Raw genomic sequence first — 22,632 nt, forward strand, 5'->3', positions numbered from 1 at the left:
TCTCATTGCAGTGGCTTCTCTTGTTGTGGAGCATGAGCTCTAGGCATGCAGGCTTCAGTAGTTGTGGCACGCGGGCTCAGTAGCTGTGGCTCGGGAGCTCTAGAGTGTCAGGCTCAGTAGTTTTGGTGCACGGCCTTAGTTGCTCTGAGGCATGTGGGATCTTCCAGGACCAGGGATCAAACCCATGTCCCCTGCATTGACAGGTGGATTCTTAACCACGGCGCCACCAGGGAAGTCCCCAGCCCTTAGATTCTTTACTTGATTAACCCACAGTTTAGGAGAGCTCCTTGAAAGAAAACATTTGTTTCTGTCTGTATCCTGATGCCTCAGATACTGCATGGAAGAAAATAAGTGGGCAGTCTGTATTTAACCCAATGAATGAATGCTGCCTATTGTGTTCGTTACTAATATCATTTATTATTTAATAACTCAAGTCTCTCTCAGAGTATATAATCATTGTAACATATTTACCATGAAGTAACGTGAAGAGCTTGTAATAAATGTGGTCTGCTCTTTCAGTCTGAAAATGTTTCTAAATTCCAGTGCGCTATTAAAATTATGTAAAACTTTATAAATTCTTTAGTCATTTTAGATCAAAGCAGCATATAGTTTAGTACACAGAATTGACTACTCCAAAAATTAATAGCCACATAGATAGGCCAATATGAAGAAAATCAATTCATTGGATTCCCCACTCCTATTACTCTCTTCTCTCTTCCATTTTCCAGTCCTTGTGCTTTGAACAATACCTTTCTATCGTTGGTACACTTGTAATATAAATCCTGGATCTGTGTCAAAAACTTTGTGAGGACAGTGTGCAATTCTGTAGCCCCATGAAAACATTGTTTAGACTCTATTGGTTTTGGATACTCATTTAAATTCAATGTTAGAGTTATCAGATGAATGAGTGTGTTGATATTAAGAATTTATGATTGTAAGGTTTTCTTTTTACTGAAAATTCTTGACTTTTGATCAAGTTGGATATGCTTCAGTAATTTTCTCTTGTATGACTTAGTATCAACTTTCTCTTGCACATTTAATTAAAACTTTGGCATTCTGTTTTAAAATTCAACTTCCCTTCTGTAATCAAAAAGATGGTAATTATTGGAAAGCCTATCAAGGCTGCCCTTAGGCACATATGAAGGCCACAGTTTTCTTTAATCATCATTTATTAATATCCTAAATCCAAATATTATCAAGCAAGCATATATATATGCACATAAATCAACATCTTAGTCAAAACCTTTGAAATTTTGTAAGGCACCTTATTACATAGAGGGTATACCATAGGCAAAATGTGTTTTCCATTTCTTTCCAACCCTTTATTTTCTCCTTCATATTCAGAGTCTTTCAAAACTTTCTACTTGTTCCTTGACCCAGTGCCTCAGGGTCCCACTGTTTGGGATGATTTGGTGTAATCATACTTTTCCATTTGTGTTAATGTCTTATAGGTGGTAACTCTCAAAATTTTGCACCCTTCCAGCTAACAAATTTCAAAAGATTTTTTTTCTCCTGTAACCCGAAGGCAAAATTAGTGCACTTTCAGGCATTCCTGCAAGCCATCGTAGAAAATAATTTTCTGGTTAAAAAGTCGTTGGTATTTAAGATAATTAAGACAATTCTATAGGGTTATATGATGAGGAAAGAGAAAGAGGATAATGCTCCCTTTGTGTCTTTGGAGGGGCAATTCTGAGAGTGAATTTCTCTGTCAAAGTGTACATTTCCATGTGATGTAGAAAAGGCTATGATAATAGAACCCAGCTCTCACGGTCCATAACTCTGGCCCTGTGCGGTAGGCAAAGTGCAGGAAGTGCTAAAATATAGGCCAGTTTGTATTCCCCACTGAATTAAGCTGGTTAAACATACAGCAACAAAAAAGGAAAAGTCAAAGGTTAAATATACAAATGCTGGGGCTTTCAAACTGTAAAAGTGAAAGCAATTGTGGAAAGACCATCATTTGAATCATTTAGCAGAAGAAGGAAGCATTTTGTAGTATTCTTTGGGGAGTTATACTTCATGTGCAGAAGCACTGGAGGGAAAAAAAATGGGCCAGTGGGCACTTTGCAGTTTTAGGTTCTACAATACTATGGTTCATTTCTAGCTTCTTTTAGAAATAAAAATGGTTTATTTCAGGGCCCACAGAGCTTTATTCCTAGAGTTGAGTTTCATGCTTCTTAATGTTTTCAGACAGTGCCTGTCTGGGACATAATACACTTAAGTGAAATAACAGAAGGACTATAGTTTGTGGCCCCATGAAGTCAGAAGGCCAATCAAAATTTCTTTTCCATTAGGTTGCTTGATACCTGTATAACCAAGTCACACCATTGTCTATCATTTGAATTTCTAGATATGCTTTTATGGAATTGCAATTAATTCCTTAAATTTATTTAAAATAGAGATATCATTAGCGATGCATGGAATGGAGTAGGTATATAATGGAATGGAGCAGAAACAGAGGTAGTATTATTCTTTCTCTTTCCACATGGTATATCAGAAGACATTTTAACAATATGAGACTCTAAAAAAAGGTCCACCATCTACTCACTGTCTGCCATAAGTAGACTTTATTTATTATTTAAAACCTCATATTTAGAAAGCACTTTGCAGTGTATTTCACTCATATTTCATGAAGCCTTGACATGATGGTCCTAATAGATGAGATCATGAATCACATGAATTCATGAATCACATGTAAAGACTGCACACCTGATAAAAAGATGCTTAGGCATTTGAAGTTAAGGTGGAAAGGCACAAAAAGGAAAAGAAAACAAGTAACAAGTGGGGATGCAATATGTATATACACACAAAGGACAGAGAAAGAACAATTTCCATCTACCAGACAATGGGAAAACTAAGTCTAGGAACAGGAATGTATTACACACTATTGTGTGTGTGTGTGTGTGTGTGTGTGTGTACAAAAATGGTATATGTTACGATTCAGTATAAACATTGCTACTCCTTAATTTTCTACTAAAATTGAGTGGCAAAGTGATATACCCAGCGTATATGCATGATTCATCAGATCATGATCTAATGCAGATAAGTTAGGAAAGGATCCACAGTCAGTTCAATTTTTAAGCAAATTTTTAAATAAATTTTTAATCAAATTGTAAAATTTTTAAATTTTATTCACAAAACAATCATGTGTACTTATTATTTTTCATCTTATTTCCTTATTTTTGTATTTATTTTTAAATTATTTTTTATAAAGTATAGTTAATTTACATTATTTTAATAGTTTCAGACATACAACAGTGATTCAATATTTTTATAGATTATATTCCATTTAAAGTTATTACAAAATATTGGCTATATTCCCTGTGTTATACAATATATCACTGTAATTTATTTTATACATGGTAGTTTGTACCTCTTAATGCTCCATCCCTTTCTTGCTCCTCCCTTCTTCCCTCTCCTCATATAGTTTATTCTCTGTATCTCTGAGTTTGTTTCTGTTTTGTTATATTCATTTGTTTGTTTCATTTTTTAGATTGTATCCACTCTGACAGGTGTGAGGTAACATCTCATTGTGGTATTGATTTGAATTTTGCAGGTGACTAGCGAGTTGAGCATCTTTTTATGTGTCTGTTGCCAATCTGTATGTCTTCTCTGGAAAAATATCTATTCAGGTCTTCTGCCCATTTTTTAATAAGTTTGTTTTTTCAATATTGAGTTGTATGAGCTGTCTATATATTTTGGATATTAACCCCTTATTGTACAGATCATTTGCAGATGTTTTTCTCCCATTCAGTAGGTGGATTTTCCATTTTGCCTATGGTTTCCTTCACAGTACACAAGCTTTTAAGTTTAATTAGGGCCCATTTTTTAAATTTATGCTTTTGTTTTCTTTGCCTGAGGAAACAGACCCAAAAAATATCTGTACAGCTTATGTCAATGTTCTGCCTATGTTTTCTTCTACGAGTTTTATGGTTTACAGTCTTATATTTAGGTCTTTAATAGATTTTGATTTTATTTTTGTATATGGTATGATAAAATGTTCTAATTTCATTCTTTTATATATAGCTGTACAATTTTCCCAGCACCAGTTATTGAAGAAACTGTGTTTTCCCCATTGTATATTTTTGGCTCCTTTATTGTTGATTAATTGACTGTATGTGCATTGGTTTATTTATGAGTTCTCTATTTTGTTTCATTGATCTATGTGTTTGTTTTTGTGCCACTACCATGTTGTTTGATTACTGTAGCTTTGTAGTGTAGTTTGAAGTCAGGGAGCATGATATCTCCTGCTTTGGGTTTTTTTCCCTAAAGATTGCTTTGGCTATTCAGCATCTTTTGTTGTCCTACATAAATTTTAGGATTATTTGTTTTAGTTCTGTGAAAAATGTCATGGGTATTTTTATAAGGATTGCATTAAATCTGTAGAATGCTTTGGGTAGTAAGGACACTTTAACAATATTAATTTTTGCAATTCATGAACATGAGGTTTCCTTCCATTTCTTTGCGTCATCTTTAACTTTCTTCATCAACGTTTTATAGTTTTCAGAGTATAGGTCTTTCACCTTCTTGGTTAAGTTTATTCATAGATATTTCATTATTATTGATGCTGTTTTAAACAGGGTAGTTTTCTTGCTTTCTCTTTCTGATAGTTCATTATTAGTTTATAGAAAAGCAACATTTCTGTTTATTAATCTTGTATCCTTCAACTTTATTGAATTCATTCATTAGTTCTAATAATCTTTGGTGAAGACTTTTTCTATAAATAGTACCATGTTATCTGCAAGCAGTGACAAATTTTATTTCTTCCCTTCCAATCTGGAAGACTTTACTGCTTTTTCTTGTCTTGCTGCTGTGGCTAGGATTTCCAATACTAAGTTTAGTAGAAGCAGCAAGTGTGGGCATCCTTGTCTTTTTCTTGATTTTAGAGGAAAAGCTTTCAGTTTTTCAAATTTGAGTATATTAGCTGTGGGTTTGTCATAAATGGCCTTTATTATGTAGAGATATGTTTCCCCTATATGCACTTTGATGATAATTTTTATCACAGATGGATATTGAATTTCATCAAATGTTTTTTCTATATCTGTTGAGATTAACATGTGATTTTAATCCTTTGTTTTGTTATTGTGGTGTATCACATTGATTGATTTGCAAATGTGGAACCATCCTTATGACCCTGGAATAACTCCAACTTGATCATGGTGTATGATCTTTTTTATATATTTTTGAATTTGGTTTGCCAATACTTTGTTGAGGATTTTTGAATGTACATTCATTAGAGATATTGTACTGTAATTTCCTTTTTTTGTAGTGTCTTTGTATGGTTTTGGTATCAAGGTAGTAATGGCCTTGGAGAATGAATTTGGAAGTGTTCTTTCCTTTTTAACTTTTTGGAATAGTTTGAGAAGGAAAGGTATTAGCTCATCTTTATATGCTTGGTTGAATTATCTGGTGAAACCATCCAGTCCTGGACTTTTGTTTGTTTGGGAGTTTTTTGATTACTGATTCAATTTCACTACTACTGATTGATCTGTTCAGATTATTTATTTTTTCCTAATTCAGGTGTGAAAGATTTTTGTTTTTAGGAATTTATCCATTTCTTCTAGGTTGTCCAGTTTGTTGGCATATAATTATCATCATATTCTCTTATGACTTTTTGTATCTCTGTGATATTTGTTATTTCTCCTCGTTCACTTAGTTTGTTTATTTGGATCCTCTCTCTTTTCATCTTAATAAGCCTGGCTAAAGGCTTATCAATTTGTTTATCTTTTTTAAAAAAACAGCTCTTGTTTTCATTGGTTTTTTTGTTTATTGGTTTCTATATTATTTATTTCCACTCTCATCTTCATTATTATACTGGCTTTAACTTGTTTGTTCTTCTTTTCTAATTCCTTTGGATTGTAGGTTATGTTGTTTATTTGAGGTTTTTCTTGTTTCTTGAGCTAGACCTGTATCACTATAAAATTCCTTCTTAGAACTGCTTTTGCTGTGTGCTGTAGATTTTGGACAATTGTGTTTCTATTTTCAATTGTCTCCAGATATTTTCTGATTTCCTTTTCGATGTCTTCATTGACACGTTGGTTTTTTACTAGTATGTTGTCTAGTCTCCATGTGCTTGTGTTTTTCCAATTTTTCTTCCTGTATTTGATTTCTAGTTTCATACTATTGTGGTCAGAAAAAGTGCTTGATATAATTTCTGTCCTCTTAAATTTGTTGAGACTTGTTTTGTGGACTAGCATGTCATTTTTCCTAGAGAACATCCCATGTGCACTTGAAAAGAATGTGTATACTACTGTTTTGGGATGCAGTATCCTGTAGATATCTGTTAAGTACAACTGGTCTAATGCATCATTTAAGGCCACTCTTTATTGATTTTCTGTCTGGATGATTTGTCTATTAATGTCAGTAGGGTTTTTAAATCCCCTACTATTATTGTGTTATTGTCAATTTCTCTCTTTACATTTGTTTATATTTGCTTTATATGTTTAGGTGCTCCTATGTTGCATGCATATATGTTAACAAATGTTATATTCTCTTCTTATATTGATCCCTTTATCATTATTTAATGGCATTCTTTATATTTTATTATAGACTTTGTTTTAAAGTCACCTTTGTCTGATCTTAGTATTGCTACCCCAACTTTCTTGTCATTTCCTTTTGCATGGAATATCTTTTTTCATCTACTCACTTTCAGTCTGTGTGTGTCTTTAGTTCTGTTGTGAGTCTCTTGTAAGCAGCATATAGATGGGTCCTGTTGTTTTTAATCCAATCAGCCACATTAAGACTTTTTTTTAAAAAAAAACATCTTTATTGGAGTGTAATTGCTATACAATGGTGTGTTAGTTTCTGCTTTATAACAAAGTGAATCAATTATACATATACATATGTTCCCATATCTCCTCCCTCTTGTGTCTCCCTCCCACCCTCCCTATTCCACCACTCTAGGTGGTCACAAACCACCTAGCTGATCTCCCTGTGCTATGCGGCTACTTCCCACTAGCTATCTGTTTTACGTTTGGTAGTGTATATATGTCCATGCCACTCTCTCACTTTGTCACAGCTTACCCTTCCCCCTCCCCATATCCTCAAGTCCATTCTCTAGTAGGTCTGTGTCTTTATTCCCATCTTACCCCTAGGTTCTTCATGACCTTTTTTTTTTTCTTAGATTCCATATATATGTGTTAGCATATGGCATTTGTTTTTCTCTTTCTGACTTACTTCACTCTGTATGACAGACTGTAGGTCCATCCACCTCACTACAAATAACTCAATTTCATTTCTTTTTATGGCTGAGTAATATTCCATTGTATATATGTGCCACATCTTCTTTATCCATTCATCTGTTGATGGACACTTAGGTTGCTTCTATGTCCTGGCTATTGTAAATAGAGCTGCAAGGAACATTTTGGTACATGACTCTTTTTGAATTATGGTTTTCTCAGGGTATATGCTCAGTAGTGGGATTGCTGGGTCGTATGGTAGTTCTATTTGTAGTTTTTTAAGGAACCTCCATACTGTTCTCCATAGTGGCTGTATCAATTTACATTCCCATCAACAGTGCAAGAATGTTTCCTTTTCTCCACACCCTCTCCAGCATTTATTTTTTCTAGATTTTTTTGATGATGGCCATTCTGACCGGTGTGAGGTGATATCTCATTGTAGTTTTGATTTGCATTACTCTAATGGTTAATGATGTTGAGCATTCTTTCATGTGTTTGCTGGCAATCTGTATATCTTCTTTGGAGAAATGTCTGTTTAGGTCTTCTGCCCATTTTTGGATTGGGTTGTTTGTTTTTTTGTTATTGAGCTGCATGTGCTGTTTGTAGATTTTGGAGATTAATCCTTTGTCAGTTGCTTCATTTGCAAATATTTTCTCCCATTCTGAGGGTTGTCTTTTGGTCTTGTTTATGGTTTCCTTTGCTGTGCAAAAGCTTTTAAGTTTCATTAGGTCCCATTTGTTTATTTTTGTTTTTACTTCCATTTCTCTAGGAGGTGGGTCAAAAAGGATCTTTCTGTGATTTATGTCATAGAGTGTTCTGCCTATATTTTCCTCTAAGAGTTTGATAGTGTCTGGCCTTACATTTAGGTCTTTAATCCATTTTGAGTTTATTTTTGTGTATGGTGTTAGGGAGTGTTCTAATTTCAATCTTTTACATGTACCTATCCAGTTTTCCCAGCACCATTTATTGAAGAGGCTGTCTTTTCTCCACTGTATATTCTTGCCTGCTTTATCAAAGATAAGGTGACCATATGTGCATGGGTTTATCTCTGGGCTTTCTATCCTGTTCCATTGATCTATATTTCTGTTCCAGTACCATACTGTCTTGATTACTGTAGCTTTGTATTATAGTCTGAGTAAGGGAGCCTGATTCCTCCAGCTCCATTTTTCATTCTCAAGAATGCTTTGGCTATTCGGGGTCTTGTGTGCTTCCATACAAATTGTGAAATTTTTTGTTCTAGTTCTGTGAAAAATGCCAGTGGTAGTTTGATAGGATTGCATTGAATCTGTAGACTGCTTTGGGTAGTAGAGTCATTTTCACATTAAGACTTGACTGGAGCTTTTAATCCATTGACATTTAAAATGATTATGGATAGGTATGTACTTATTACCATTTTGTTACTTGTTTTCTGTTTTTCTCTGTTCTTTCCTCTTCTTTTAGCTTCTTCCCTTGTGGTTTGGTGATTTTATTTTGTGGTATGCCTTTGTTCCTTTCTCTCTAGTTTTTGTGTGTCTGTTGCAGGTTTTTGATCTGTGGTTACCATGGAATTCATGTATATTGACCTACAACTATATCTACTTCTTTTAAACTGATAGTCATTTACATTCAAGCACATTCTAAAAGATCTAAATTTTTTACTCCCCTCCCCCACATTTTGTGGTTTTGATGTCATATTTTCATTCCATGTCTATCTTTTAGCTATTTATTGTAGTTAGAGTTGATTTTACGATTTTTTAGTCTTTTAATTTTTGTACTAGCTTATTGTAGTAGTTGATCCACAGCCTTTACTATATATTTGCCTTACTAGTGGGCTTTTTTGTTTCCTATACATTCTTATTGTACCCTTTTCTTTTCCACATAAAGAACGCCCTTTAACACATCTTGTAAGGTCAGTTTAATATTGATGAATGCTTTTAGTTTTTGCTTCTCTGAGAAATTTTTATCTATTCTTCAATTCTGAATGATAACCTTGCTGGGTAGAGTATCCTAGGTTGTGGGTTTTCCCCTTTCGGCACTTTGAATATATCATGCCACTCCCTTCTGGCCTGCAAAATTTCTGCAGAAAAGTCAGCTGATAGCCTTATGGGACTTCCCTTGTAAGTGGCTCTTTGCTTTTCTCTTGCTGCTTTTAGAATTCTCTCTTTATTCATGACATTTGCCATTTTAACTATATGTCATGGTGTGAGTCTCTTTGGGTTAATCATGTTTGGGACTCTCTGTGATTGGTGTACCTGGATATCTGTTCCCTTCTTTAGCTTTAGTAAGTTTTTAGTCATAATTTCATCAAATGTATTTTTGAACACTTTCTCTCTTTCTTCTTCTTCTGGGACCCCTATAATATCTCATTGTGGTATTGATTTGCATTTTGCAGGTGACTAGAGAGTTGAGCATCTTTTTACGTGTCTGTTGCCAATCTGTATGTCTGTCTGTATGTTAGTATGCTTTATGTTGTCTCATTAAACTATCCTCATTTTTAAAAATTTGTTTTTCTTTTTGTTGTTCTGATTGGGTGACTTCCATTATTCTGTCTTCCAGATCACTTATGTGTTCTTCTGTATTATGTAGTCTGTTGTTAATTTCTTCCAGTTTGTTTTTCATTTCAGTTATTGTATTCTTCTGCTCCAACTGCTTCTTTTTTAATATTTTCTGGTGCCTTGTTAAAATTTTCTCTGTGTTTATCTAATTTTTCTCCAAGTTCAGTTAGCATTCTTATTACTAAAGCTTTGAACCTTTTAACTGGTTAATTATTTCTCTCTGTTTCATTAGGGTTCTTTTCAGGGTGTTTTCTCTTCTTGCATTTGAAACAGATTCATCTGTCTTCTTATTTTGTTTATCTTTCTCTGTCTGTCTGAAAGTAGGTGAAAAGTTACCTTTCCCAGTCTTGAAGGGTTGTCCTTGTGTGGAAGTGTCCCTATGCAGTCTGCATGTGCTCCTTGGCTTTGGTGGGAGAGTTGGATCTGATGTGAGCATGGGTCTTCCTTTGGGACATTCTGGAAGCTCTTATCTTGGTGGGAGGTAGGATTGGAGTTGGAGGGGCTAGAGCCCAAGCCAGGTGTGAACTGGGGCATCTCCCACGCTCACTGGTAGTCACTGCCCTATAGTCAGTGGAGTCAGGGCCCAAGGTGCTGGAAGAGAAGTCCTGAGAGTCAGGTCCAAGCTGGTTCCATTCCCTCTCAGTGTGTGCACACCCCCTAACAAAGGCACCTCCACCCTAGTGGAGAACAGCACCAGAGCAAGAGGGGCTGGAACATGTACCAGGTGTGGGCCAGGGTATGCTCTGGAACAGAGCAGACTGTCTTGGCAGACCAGTCAGAGCCCCAGGTTGTTTCCAATCTGCTTTCTCTACACTTGCTGGCAGTAGCCACCCTTGTGCCACTCAGAGGCAGGGCCAGACCCAAGCCAGTTCTGTTTCCCTCAGTTGCACACCCTCTTCTCAGCAATGGTACCTTGACCCCAGTGGAGAGCAGCATCAGAGCAAGGCGGGTTGGAGGGGACATCCCTTGAGGGTTGTGGTGGAGGCTGGGATGGTCCTGGCAAGTGGTTCAGAGCCCCAAGCTGTTTTCAATCTGCTGCCTCTGCAGGAACACTGGTAATGACTGTCTTCACCCTCTTCAGAGGCAGCGTCAGGTTTGAGCCATTCTCTCTAAGTGTGGACACTCTCCTTGCCAAAGCTCCTTGCCCCTAGTGGAGAGCTGCACCAGAACAAGAGTGGCTGGAGCAGGGACCCATTGCACCCCGGGTTGTACTCTGGTGCAGTAGTGGAAACTGGCCAGAGCCCAGGCAGTTTCAGTCTGCTTCCTCCACCTTGTTCCCGGGAGTAAGCAAGAGCACTCTCATAAGTGGAGTCTAGGTTTCTTACAGCCCTCCTGTTAGTCCCCCTGGTTTTCAAACCAGCTCAGTGGACTTATCTTTGCCATGTTAGACCTCAGAGCTGGGTTGCCCAGTATGTGGCTTGAATCCCTCATTCTCCAGGAAGTATCCCCAAGCCCATGATAATCCCCTGCTCTTCTATGTCCCCTATTAGGGACGTGGGTCCTGACCGCATTGCTTCTCCTCGCTTCCTGCCAAACTCCATGTGGATCTTTCTTTATAGCCTTGATTGTAGAGGAGCCTTTCTGCAAGTCATCTGTCTGTTTCAGCAAGGGTTGCTCCACATGTAGAGTTAGTTTTTTTTTTCTTTCTTTCTTTCTTTTTTTTTGTAGAGTTAGTTTTAATGTGTTCATGTGGGGAGGTGAGCTCAGCATCCTCCTACTTAATCATCTTGATCTCCAGTTTATATTTATTTGTATATCTGTTCATTATTATAAAAATGTTGTATTTATTATTTTTGTAATCTCAATTTTTTGTTGAGCTATAATTGACATATAACTCTATTAGTTTCAGATGTAAAACATAATGATTTGATGAAATTTGGTTTGGCAAATGATCACCCCATTGTCTAGTTAACATCCATTGATACACATAGTTACAGATATTTTTTCTCTTGTGATGAGAACATTTAAGATCTACTCTCTCAGCAACTTTCAAGTATACAATACGGTATTATTAACTATAGTCACCATGCTGTACACTACATCCCTGGGGCTTATTCATCTTATAATTAGAGGTTTGCACCTTTTGACAACCTTCACCTGTTTCACCCATCCCACCCTGCAACCTCTACCTCTGCCTCTGCCAACCACCAATCTGTTCTCTCTGAGAACTTTTTTTGTTTGTTTGTTTAGATTTTACATATAAGTAAGGTTGTATGATATTTTTCTTTGTCTGACATCTCACTTAGCATAATACCCTCTAGGTCCGTCTGTGTTGTCACAAATAGAATTTTCTTCTTTTTATGGCTGAATAATATTCCATATATATATATATATATATATATAACATTTTCATTATCCACTCATTCGATGATGGACACTTAAGTTGTTTCCACTTCTTGGAAATAATGTGGCAGTGAACATGAGGGTGAAGATATATTTTCAGATTAGTAATGTTCTCTTTTGTTTTTTGTTATGTTTTGTTTTTGGAAGAATACCCAGACATGGAATTGCTGGATCATATGGTAGTTCTATTTTTATTTTTTTATTTATTCTTATTTTTTTTTTTGCGGTACACGGGCCTCTCACTGTTGTGGTCTCTCTCGTTGTGGAGCACAGGCTCCGGACGCACAGGCTCAGTGGCCATGGCTCACGGGCCCAGCCGCTCCGCGGCATGTGGGATCCTCCCGGACCGGGGCACGAACCTGTGTCCCCTGCATCGGCAGGCGGACTTTCAACCACTTCGCCACCAGGGAAGCCCTATTTTTATTTTTTGAGGAACCTCCATACTGTTTTCCATAGTGACTGTACCAATTTACTTTCTACCGACAGTGCACAAGCATTCCCTTTTCTCCACACCCTCACCAGCATTTGCTCTCTCTTGTCTTTTTGATGATAGCCATTCTAACAGGTGTGAGGTATATCTCGCTATGGTTTCGATTTGTATTTCCCTGATGATTAGTGATATTGAGCACTTTCTAATGTACCTGTTAGCCATTTGTATGTTTTCTTTGGAAAAATGCTATCCAGATCCTCTGCACATCTTAAAATTAATTATTTGATTTTTGCTATTGCATTATATACATTCTTTTGAATATATTTTGTATATTAATGCCTTACTAGATATACAGTTTGCAAATATTTTCTCCTGCTTGATAGGCTGTATTTTCATTTTGTTGATGGTTTCTTTTGCTGTGTAGCAGCTTTTTAGTTTTATTTAGTCCGACTTGTTTGCTTCTGCTTTTGTTGCCTTTGCTTTTGCTGTCAAATCCAAAAAGTAATTGCCAAGACTGATGTCAGGAAATTACTGCCTATGTCTTCTTCTAGGAATTTTATGGTTTCAGGTCTTATGTTCAAGTCTTTAATATATTTTGAGTTATTATTTTGTGTTTGATGTACGATAGTACTCTAGTTTTATTCTTTTGCTTGTGGCTGTCCTGTTTTCCCAGCACCATTTAATTGAAGAGACTGCCCTTTCCTCCAGTATATTCTTGGCTCCTTTGTCATAAAATGTTATTTATTTTATGTTTATTTATTTTAATATTTTTGTTCATTTTTCCTAATTTTAAACTTACTTCATTGATTTCTAGCCTCTTGTCTTAAAACATTTTAAAATGTTTAACTTTTAAGATTTTTTAAGTCTTCAAAGAGGGGAGGTAGCATAGTAAAAAAAAGAAAGTAGTAATAATGAGAACAAATACTTTTTAAATGCCTACTACATATTATAACCTATTCTAAGCATTCTATAGATAGTTAATCTGCAATCAGCCCTTTGAAGTAGGTGCTATTATTATCTTTTCTTTCAGATGAAAACATTGGTATCGAGAGGTTCAGTAACTTGGCCAAGCCACACAGGTTGTAAGTGGCAGAACCTGTACTCAAACCCAGAAGCCTTTATACCTACCCTTTTGATGCTTCTTAATAAATATTCTGTGTTTTTCTAGATGTTCTAAAAAATTACCACAAGAATTTCTGGAGACCCATATGTTGACTCTTCCCAGAATAATAACTACTCAATGTACATTTATCATGCTTGAGTTATTGGACTAGAACTAAATCTTTGAATCTCATATCATCTTGTCCTTATTTGAAGGGACTTATGTCTTAAGTTTCTGACATATATAGTAAGTAAATATTTGGGGCCAAAAACAAAAACAGAAATAAATGATTGATAGTAGGCAGGAGACCAATTTAAGGGGGTTCTTTTTAGGCAATGCCATTTCCCTAACCTTGGTTAGAAATGAGGAATTGTGAACACTTTAAGAATCAGGGAAATAACTCAGTAGAAAGATTATGGTCCCTGGCTCTGACATCACAAATATGCAAGCCTACCTTAAAAAGAATCAATTATCATTTTTCTCCTCTACTAAAATTCTTGTCAGCATTATATGAATATTCTGATTTTATGTGGAATTCCTCAACATTTTCATCTTGTTATGAAATTAAGAGAAACTATTAGAAGCAGTTATCCCCTAAAAGGCTATTTATTCATTTTTTAAATGAAAAATCAGCAGTGGTCTTTATTTCAATTGGAGCCCACTTTAGTTCAACTTGGGGCTCTATTAAACCTGAGCCCACAGAATTTGATAGGCATAACTATTCATTGTTAATATTTCTGATTCTCCTCTGGACACATGGTGATTGAATTTTTTAATATTCCAGGTGTTCACAAGTGAATTGCTTTAGGCATAAAATGTAAGTGACTTTTAGATGCAATATTTTATATAATTATATAAAATATAATATTTTATATAATTATATTATATAATAATAATTGCAACTTTTAGATGCAATATAATATAATGCAATATTTTATATAATATATTTTATATAATAATAGTAGGTATAATATCTACTACAGTTAGATAATATTATTATCCCCATTTTATAGATTAAAAAAAAAAACCCTGAAGTTAAAAAACTGCCTTAAAATCACGCAGCTGAGTTTAAAAGCCCATTTAAACCTATGTCTGCTTGAATTTGGAGCTCAAGATCAAGATGTTAGCAATACTTCCACATGTGGTTAATTTAGAATCTCCAGACACATAGTTGAGTCACTTGCGGAACCTAAATGGAGAATTCTCTATGATGGGAACTGCTTTCTAACTTTTGAGTTGTAGGGATGGTGATCTGCTTTAGCTGGTTTTGTTAGATTTCTGAATCCAGATTTTCTACCAGCGTACTTTACTCAGTTTAGATAATCTCTTTTTAAAGTCTATCTGTAACTCATTTTGAGGCAGTAGAAAGATAAAGAGTACTTACTGCCGGATGAGTTTGTTTTATGCAAAGGCAGTTATGACATTAATTGATATTAATTGCCATGATGAGGCCAATTTTTACTTTTTAAAAAATAACTCTGAATTCATTTTTTATACTCTATTTCAAAATTATTTTCCTATTTAATAATTTACTTATTGAATCATATACATTCTAGTGAATAACCACAAATACTTTTTGAGCATGGTATGGTAAGAGTAGATGTATTCATAAACAGTGCAGTTACTTGTTATTATCAATGGTTGTATCAGGTCCATTACTAAATAGACATAAATACATATATGGGCCTGTTTTTTTATCCTTTTAAATGAAGTAGAGTTCAAATTTATTATTTTCTATCTATAAATGATTATGAATAGGATGTTCTTGAAAATTAATTTTTAAAAAGCAATCTACTTTTTAAATACACTTATTAAATAACTTTAAAAATAATACCCACTTGTAAAATAACCCACGTTTAACATGACTTTTTATATAACTCCCTTTGAAGTAAAAGCCACTGAGCCTGCACGTCCAGAGCCTGTGCTCCGCAATGGGAGAGGCCACAACAGTGAGAGAGGCCCGCGTACCGCAAAAAAAAAAAAAAAATTAATATTTTTCCTAGATTTCAATCAGGAGACAGTTAACTCAGTATTTTCTAAATGAAAAATGGAAACCAGGACTTTCGTTGAAAAATGCCACTTGTACTAACTTCTGACACTACCTTTTATAAATCCTAATAAAAGCACATTAAGATACAGAAAATCTGCCAGAATCTGGGAAGAAATCCTACCGACAAAAGTGCCAGCAGACCTAGATTTAGAAATTGAACCCAATCAGTAAAAGCAATGATCTACTCTTGCGACTTACCCTATGTTTGAAGAACACAGATAAATATTTTCACATTATCTTAAACGTTTGCCTGAGTCTCATTCCTCTTGCATTCATAATAAGATGGGTGCAGATGTAAAATTTCATATTAAATAAAAGTCTAAAGTCTTTCCTGAAAATTATACAATCTAAATGAGTTTATGGGCCCATAGTTACTGTTGATCCTTTCTTCCTCCTTATATGAATTATGTTGTGATTCTACATGCTGTCTATATTCTATAGCATGGAAATTCTGGAGTGAAACTCGGTTACATAGAATGAAATTACTAGATACTGGGCTGAGACCTGTGCTTGCTCTAGGGTGACCAACTGTCATGATTTACCCAGGACTGAGGAGTTTTCCAGGGTGTGGCACTTAAAGGAAGCCATTGCCCAGAGAACCGAGAAGTTTGGTCACCCTAACTGTCACCTCAGTTTTCAACTGTAAGAGGGGGCTTCATACATTTAAGTGGACATTGAACAAGGTATAAATAACATGCCACTCTGTTCATTCAGTTGACAAATACAATTTGGAGTATCCCTGCTTCAGAAAAAATGGATATTGAAAAGTAGAAAAGGATTAAAAGAAAGCATATAACATGATAAAATAATATAGAATAGGGAAAATATAACATCATGTTGACATATAGGTGTTCTGAAGAAATAGACAAAAGGAATACATGCTAGAAAAATTTTGGGGGGGCATGAAAGGAGAAAAAGGTAGTAATCTGGATTCACATGAAATATGATTAAAAGTCAGAAGAGGAAATATTGGTATCAGAATAAGACGGGATGACTTGACAAAACAATGATGTTTGTTGCAAAGACTACAGGTTGTGATTAAAAGGAAGTGAAAATAAGAGATATTTCAAGAAGAGTGAAATAGCTCTAACAAACTCAAAAAATAAAACAGCATTGGTAGCAGAAAAGAGCAGCATATACAAACTGGGAAATTAAATCAGTAATGTAAAGGGAAAATAAGATTTCCCCAAATATAGAATTTAAAAACACACAACTGTAAAAGATAAAATAGAATATGATAGGCAGGGAAGAAAACTGGCTGAAATCCAATCCAAGGATTATTGTCATTGTAGAATAGGGAAAAAGATATGGGAACTGGAACAACAGTCAAAGAAGTGTTTAGAGAAACTTTTCTGAGTTGAAATGCACCTTAGTATACAGAATGATGCATTCATTCATTTGGTTCAAAGAAAAAAATCACACCTGTAAGCATCTTGGAAAATGATTGAATTACAAATTTTTATTATGAAAATATTCAAATATACAGGAAACTTGCAAGAATAGTAAAATGAAAACTGTATACATCTTATCTAGATTCCAAATTGTTATTATTTTGCCATAATTGGTTTTTATATGTACAAGGGTGTGTGTGTGTGTGTGTGTGTGTGTGTGTGTGCACTTATGTTCTGCACAAGAATTCAGGTGGAAAAATATTTAATACAAAGGAACAAAAAACCAGTTGGCTTCAGAATTCTCTGTGAATCAAATTGCCGGAAGAAAAGGGAACAATGTCTACAGTGTTTGGAGAGCAAAAGGACATGCTCCACTTATTTTATGCCCAACTGAATGCTTTTTAATGAATGCAGAAACATTCTGATGTAATTAATGTATCAGAAAATATATCTGAGAAAACAAATAATTATAAAACAAAATTTGTTTAAAAATATGTTGGCATACGTTTTGTTTTGAGAGTTAAATAATATCGAAAGTTCAGGAATAAAACTTAGATTAAAAAAAAGGTCTGAGATAAACATGTAACTCTGTTAGAACTATTCTTTAAAGAGAATGTAGATTCCAAAAATAATTATTGTATTTTTGAGGTAAGGATTTATAAAGTATTAAAACCTATTAGCAAAGAGATTGAATAAAAAGTTTGAGAGAGTTCAAGCATGCTACAGTATTATGTTATAAAGAAGAATATGAGGCTGTAACTTGATTTTCATGTAATTAAAAGAACTTGAGGAATTTATAGAGAGTAACTAAAAACATAAACAATGAAAACCTTTCAAAAGTAGCAGAAAACACAAAATAATCAAATGTGAATCTCTAGGATATTGAGTCACCATTCAAAAGGAAAGATTACTAGATAATTATACCAAAATTGATAACTACTTTATATGCTCAAAATTAACTGTTAGAAAATATAATGAAAAAAAATAAGTTCCTTTCATAATAGACATTAACACACAAAATTACTAAGGAAAGACTCCAGGATATAATATGAAGGTCTAATAAGTACATACAATCTTCTAGAAATGTAATTAGTACTAGGAAGAAGTAGAGTTATGAGTTTATAATTTAATTAGAAAAATGAGATTGAAGAAATACTCTAGTGTGATGAGTCATATAAAAGTGAAAATACAGGGCATTAAGTGAGCATATATCCTTGAACAATGAGAAGGAAATAGCTGGATAGTTGGTGAAAGATAACTAGGCAGAGAGGACCAAGCAGGTAAAAGCACAGAGACAAGAAAGGGAAAGGCAATTTGATGTACTGAAAAACTACCAATATGGCTAGTCAGTGTCCTTACCCTTTGTCATCAGGAATTAATTTATGAAATGTGGCATATGTATGACCCTCCAACTTTAAGTTAATATTTTTCCACTATCAAAAAATAAATATTAAAATATTTTCATATGGTTTTCTGGTTTTATACTCCTTTATGAATAATACTACTTGAATCTTTAAGGTAGTCATATTTGATTTTACTGTACATAACTTGAACCATGGATTAAATTTCCATATTATTATTTATTTTCTTTTTGCTGAGTTGCAAAAAAACTTAAATCTTATATCAAAAAGCACCACTGAATTTGGAAAGGAATTGTGAATTGTGAATGAACTAATCATATGTCAATGAAATACTTGAATAAAAATTACATAAAATAACTCTATAAACTAAGAAAATCCAGTTACCCACGAAATACAGAATTATTTTGGCATCATTTATGTCATTAAATGGTTGACAACAATGGATGATTTGTGATTTCAGAATTCTAAGGAGAATGATTTTAGCACCAGAAAGCTATATCCACATAAAATAACATTTAATTATAATATTTTTAAAAGTTTGTGAAAGTCCTGGGTTAATAAATTATTTATTCTGTGAAAAAATTGGTGGTAGAAATAAGCATAGATGTTACCAAATTCACTGACAGACTGAAGACCTAAATGTAAAATTTAAAACCATCAAACTGCTAGGAAAATATTGTGTTGGAAGTAGAAAAGTCTTTTCTAAATATAGCATAAAATCTAGAGAATCCCAAAGACACCTGCCAAATTTGCCATTATAAAAACATAAATGATTGTGTGTAAAATGATAGTCAACTATTGAGGAGATAAACTATGATATATAAAAATATTTGTAGGACAAACTATTAAAAAGCTTAATATGTAAAGAGTGTTTCAGATTCATGAAAGAAAGGTGAATATTTCAGTATTATACTCTATAGAAACATGCCTTTTTAAATTAAAAAAATTTTATTGAAGTATAGTTGACTTACAATGTGTTAATTTCTGCTGTACAGCAAAGTGATTCAGTTATACCTATATACATTCTTTTCCATTGTGGTTTGTTACAGGATATTGAACATAGTTCCCTGTGCTATACAGTAGGACCTTGTTTATCCATTCTATATATACTATTTTGCATCTGCTAACCCCAAACTCCCCCTTGATATCCCACCCCTTGGCAAACACATGTCTGTTCTCTCTGTCTCTTTCTGTTTCATAGGTAAGTTCATTTGTGTTATATTTTAGATTCCACATATAAGTGATATCATACGGTATTTGTCTTTCTCTTTCTGACTTACTTCACTTAGTATGATAATCTCTAGGTCCATCCGTGTTGCTGCAAATGGCATTATTTCATTCCTTTTTATGGCTGAGTAGTATTCCATTATATATATGTACCACATCTTCTTTATCCATTCATCTGTCGATGGACATTTAGGTTGTTTCCATGTCCTGGCTATTGTGAATAGTGTTGCTATGAATATAGGAGTGCATGTATCCTTTTGAATTATAGTTTTGTCTGGACATATGCCCAGGAGTGGGATTGCTGGATCATTTGATGAATCTATTTTTAGTTTTTTGAGGAACCTCCACATTGTTTTCCACAGTGGCTGCACCAACTTACATTCCCACCAACAGTGTAGGAGGGTTCCCTTTTCTCCACACCCTCTCTAGCATTTGCTATAGGTAGACTTTTTAATGATGGCTATTCGAACTGGTGTAAGGTGGTATCTCATTGTAGATTTGATTTGCGTTTCTCTAATAATTAGCGATGTTGAGTATCTTTTCATGTGCCTGTTGACCATCTGTATGTCTTCTTTGGAGAAATGTCTACTTAGGTATTTTGCCCATTTTTCAATTGGGCTTTTTGTCTTTTTGTTGTTGAGTTCTATGAGCTGTTTGTAAGGTTTGTAAATTTTTGTTCTGTTTATGATTTCCTTTGCTGTGCAAAACCTTGTATGTTTGATTAGGTCCATTTGTTTATTTTTAATTTCTATTGCCTTGGGAGACTGACCTCAGAAAACATTGGTACAATTTATATAAGAGAATGTTTTGCCTATGTTCTCTTCTAGGAGTTTTATAGTGTTATGTCTTATATTTAAGTCTTTAAGCCATTTGAATTTATTTTTGTGTATGGTGTGAGGGTGTATTCTAAATTCATTGGTTTACCTGTGGCTGTCCATCTTTCCCAACACCACTTGCTGAAGAGACTTTTTCCCATTGTATATTCTTGCCTCCTTTGTCGACGATTAATTGACTGTAGGTGTGTGGGTTTATTTCTGGGCTCTCTATTCTGTTCCATAGATCTATATGTCTGTTTTTGTGCCAATACAAAGCTGTTTTGATTACTGTAGCTTTGTAGTATTGTCTGAAGTCTGGGACGGTTATGCCTCCTGCTCTGTTTTTTTCCTCAGGATTGCTTTGACAATTCTGGGTCTTTCATGGTTCCATATAAATTTTAGGATTATTTGTTCCAGTTCTGTGAAAAATGTCATGGGTAATTTGATAGGAATCACATTAAATCTTTAGATTGCTTTCGGTAGTAGGGCCATGTTGACCATATTAATGCTTCCAATCCAAGAGCATGGAATAGCTCTCCATTTCTTTGAATCATCTTCAATTTCCTTTATTAATGTTTTATAGTTCTCAGCATATAACTCTTATACCTTCTTGGTCAGAGTTATTACTAAGTAATTTATTTTTGGGGTGTGATTTTGAAAGGTATTGTTTTTTAACATTCCCTTTCTGTATTTCATTGTTAGTGTAAAGAAATGCAACTGATTTCTGTATGTTAACCCTGTATCCTGCTACCCTTCTGAATTTGTTTTTCAGTTCTGGTAGTTTTAGTAGTGTAGAGTCTTTAGGGCTTATAGAAACATGTCTTTACTGTATTCTTCTCATAGATTTAAAAATTTATCCAACATTTCTTGCTATTGTCTCATATATTTGATTTTTGGTTTTTCCTCTTATACCTCTTTAGAAGGTCCTTTATTTGGTATTTGAATCTACAAATGAGAGTATCTTTCTGTAATGTCTACCTTGCAGTGCTTCAGTGAGAAAAACTCACTGAGAGGGGTGACAGAAAAGGCTGACCTATGTCCCTTTGGAAATTAATGTAATGTGTAAGACTAATTGCAAATAAAACTGTGTATATGCACTCAACTCTAGTTGATAAGATTGTTTCCCATGGAGTATTGATTAAAAACCCTGAAGCCACTATTCATGTCTATTGGAATTGAACAATTAAGTAAATGGATATTGGATGGTAGGAGCCTGTTGGAGTGGGAATTTGCAGACGAGAAAGGGAAGGAGGCTGAGAATAATCCATGTGGCAGCGCATAAGACTTGGTGATATCAGGGTATACTCAGATTTAGCTTAATATCAATATAGGTTGTTCCATATAGAAATATTTATACATATGTATATGTGCATAGGCTAGTATACACACATATATCTCTTTGCTCTGTTAGCTTTGGGAGCCAAGAATCAATGACACACCGTAGCAACGACCACATTTAGCAGCTAGAAATTTGTTTGTAATCCCATTCTTTAATAAAAGAAACTTGGGCTCTTTGGTGAATTCCTGATTCTAGGATTATGAAAGAAACATGCAGAGTGAACCTAGAACATCTTTCAGGGCCATAAAGTAAGAAAGTGACCACCCCCTAAAAGATGGGGAATGTCAAAGGGATATATCAACCAATAGAAGGAGCTCTGCAATGACCAAAGTTGTCACAATTTGAGAAAAAAATAGTATTAGATTATAAACGAAAGTATGAAGTAAATATGCATGGATTCATGCTCATGTAAATAAATGATTAAGCAAATAAGTGAGTTAGAATAGACAAATCTCCCATGCAGAAGAATTCCAAATAATCTATGTTGATACTCTATTCTTAAGGGGGTGAGCACATCTCCCCACTCTCTAAATGTGGGCTTTGCAAAGTGACTTTCTTCCAAAGAGTAGGGTATGGAAAGGGAGGAGAAAGAAAGTAACTCTGCAGTGGAGAGACCTGGCAAAAGTTATCTCAAACCAGGTCATCAAGTTTAAGATGAACTAAAAGCCATATCCATAGTATGAACACTTGATATGATGTGGTATGATGAGTATGGCAATTTGCTTTTGTGTTCTTCTTCCCCAAAACATATAACTCCAGTCTAATCATGAGAGAAACATCAGACAAATACCAATTAAGGAACATTCTACAAAATACCTGACTAACAATCCTCAAAATTGTCAAGGTCATCAAAAATAAGGAACAT

This window comes from Stenella coeruleoalba, assembly GCF_951394435.1.
Source record: "Stenella coeruleoalba genome assembly, chromosome: 9".
NCBI lineage: Eukaryota > Metazoa > Chordata > Mammalia > Artiodactyla > Delphinidae > Stenella > Stenella coeruleoalba.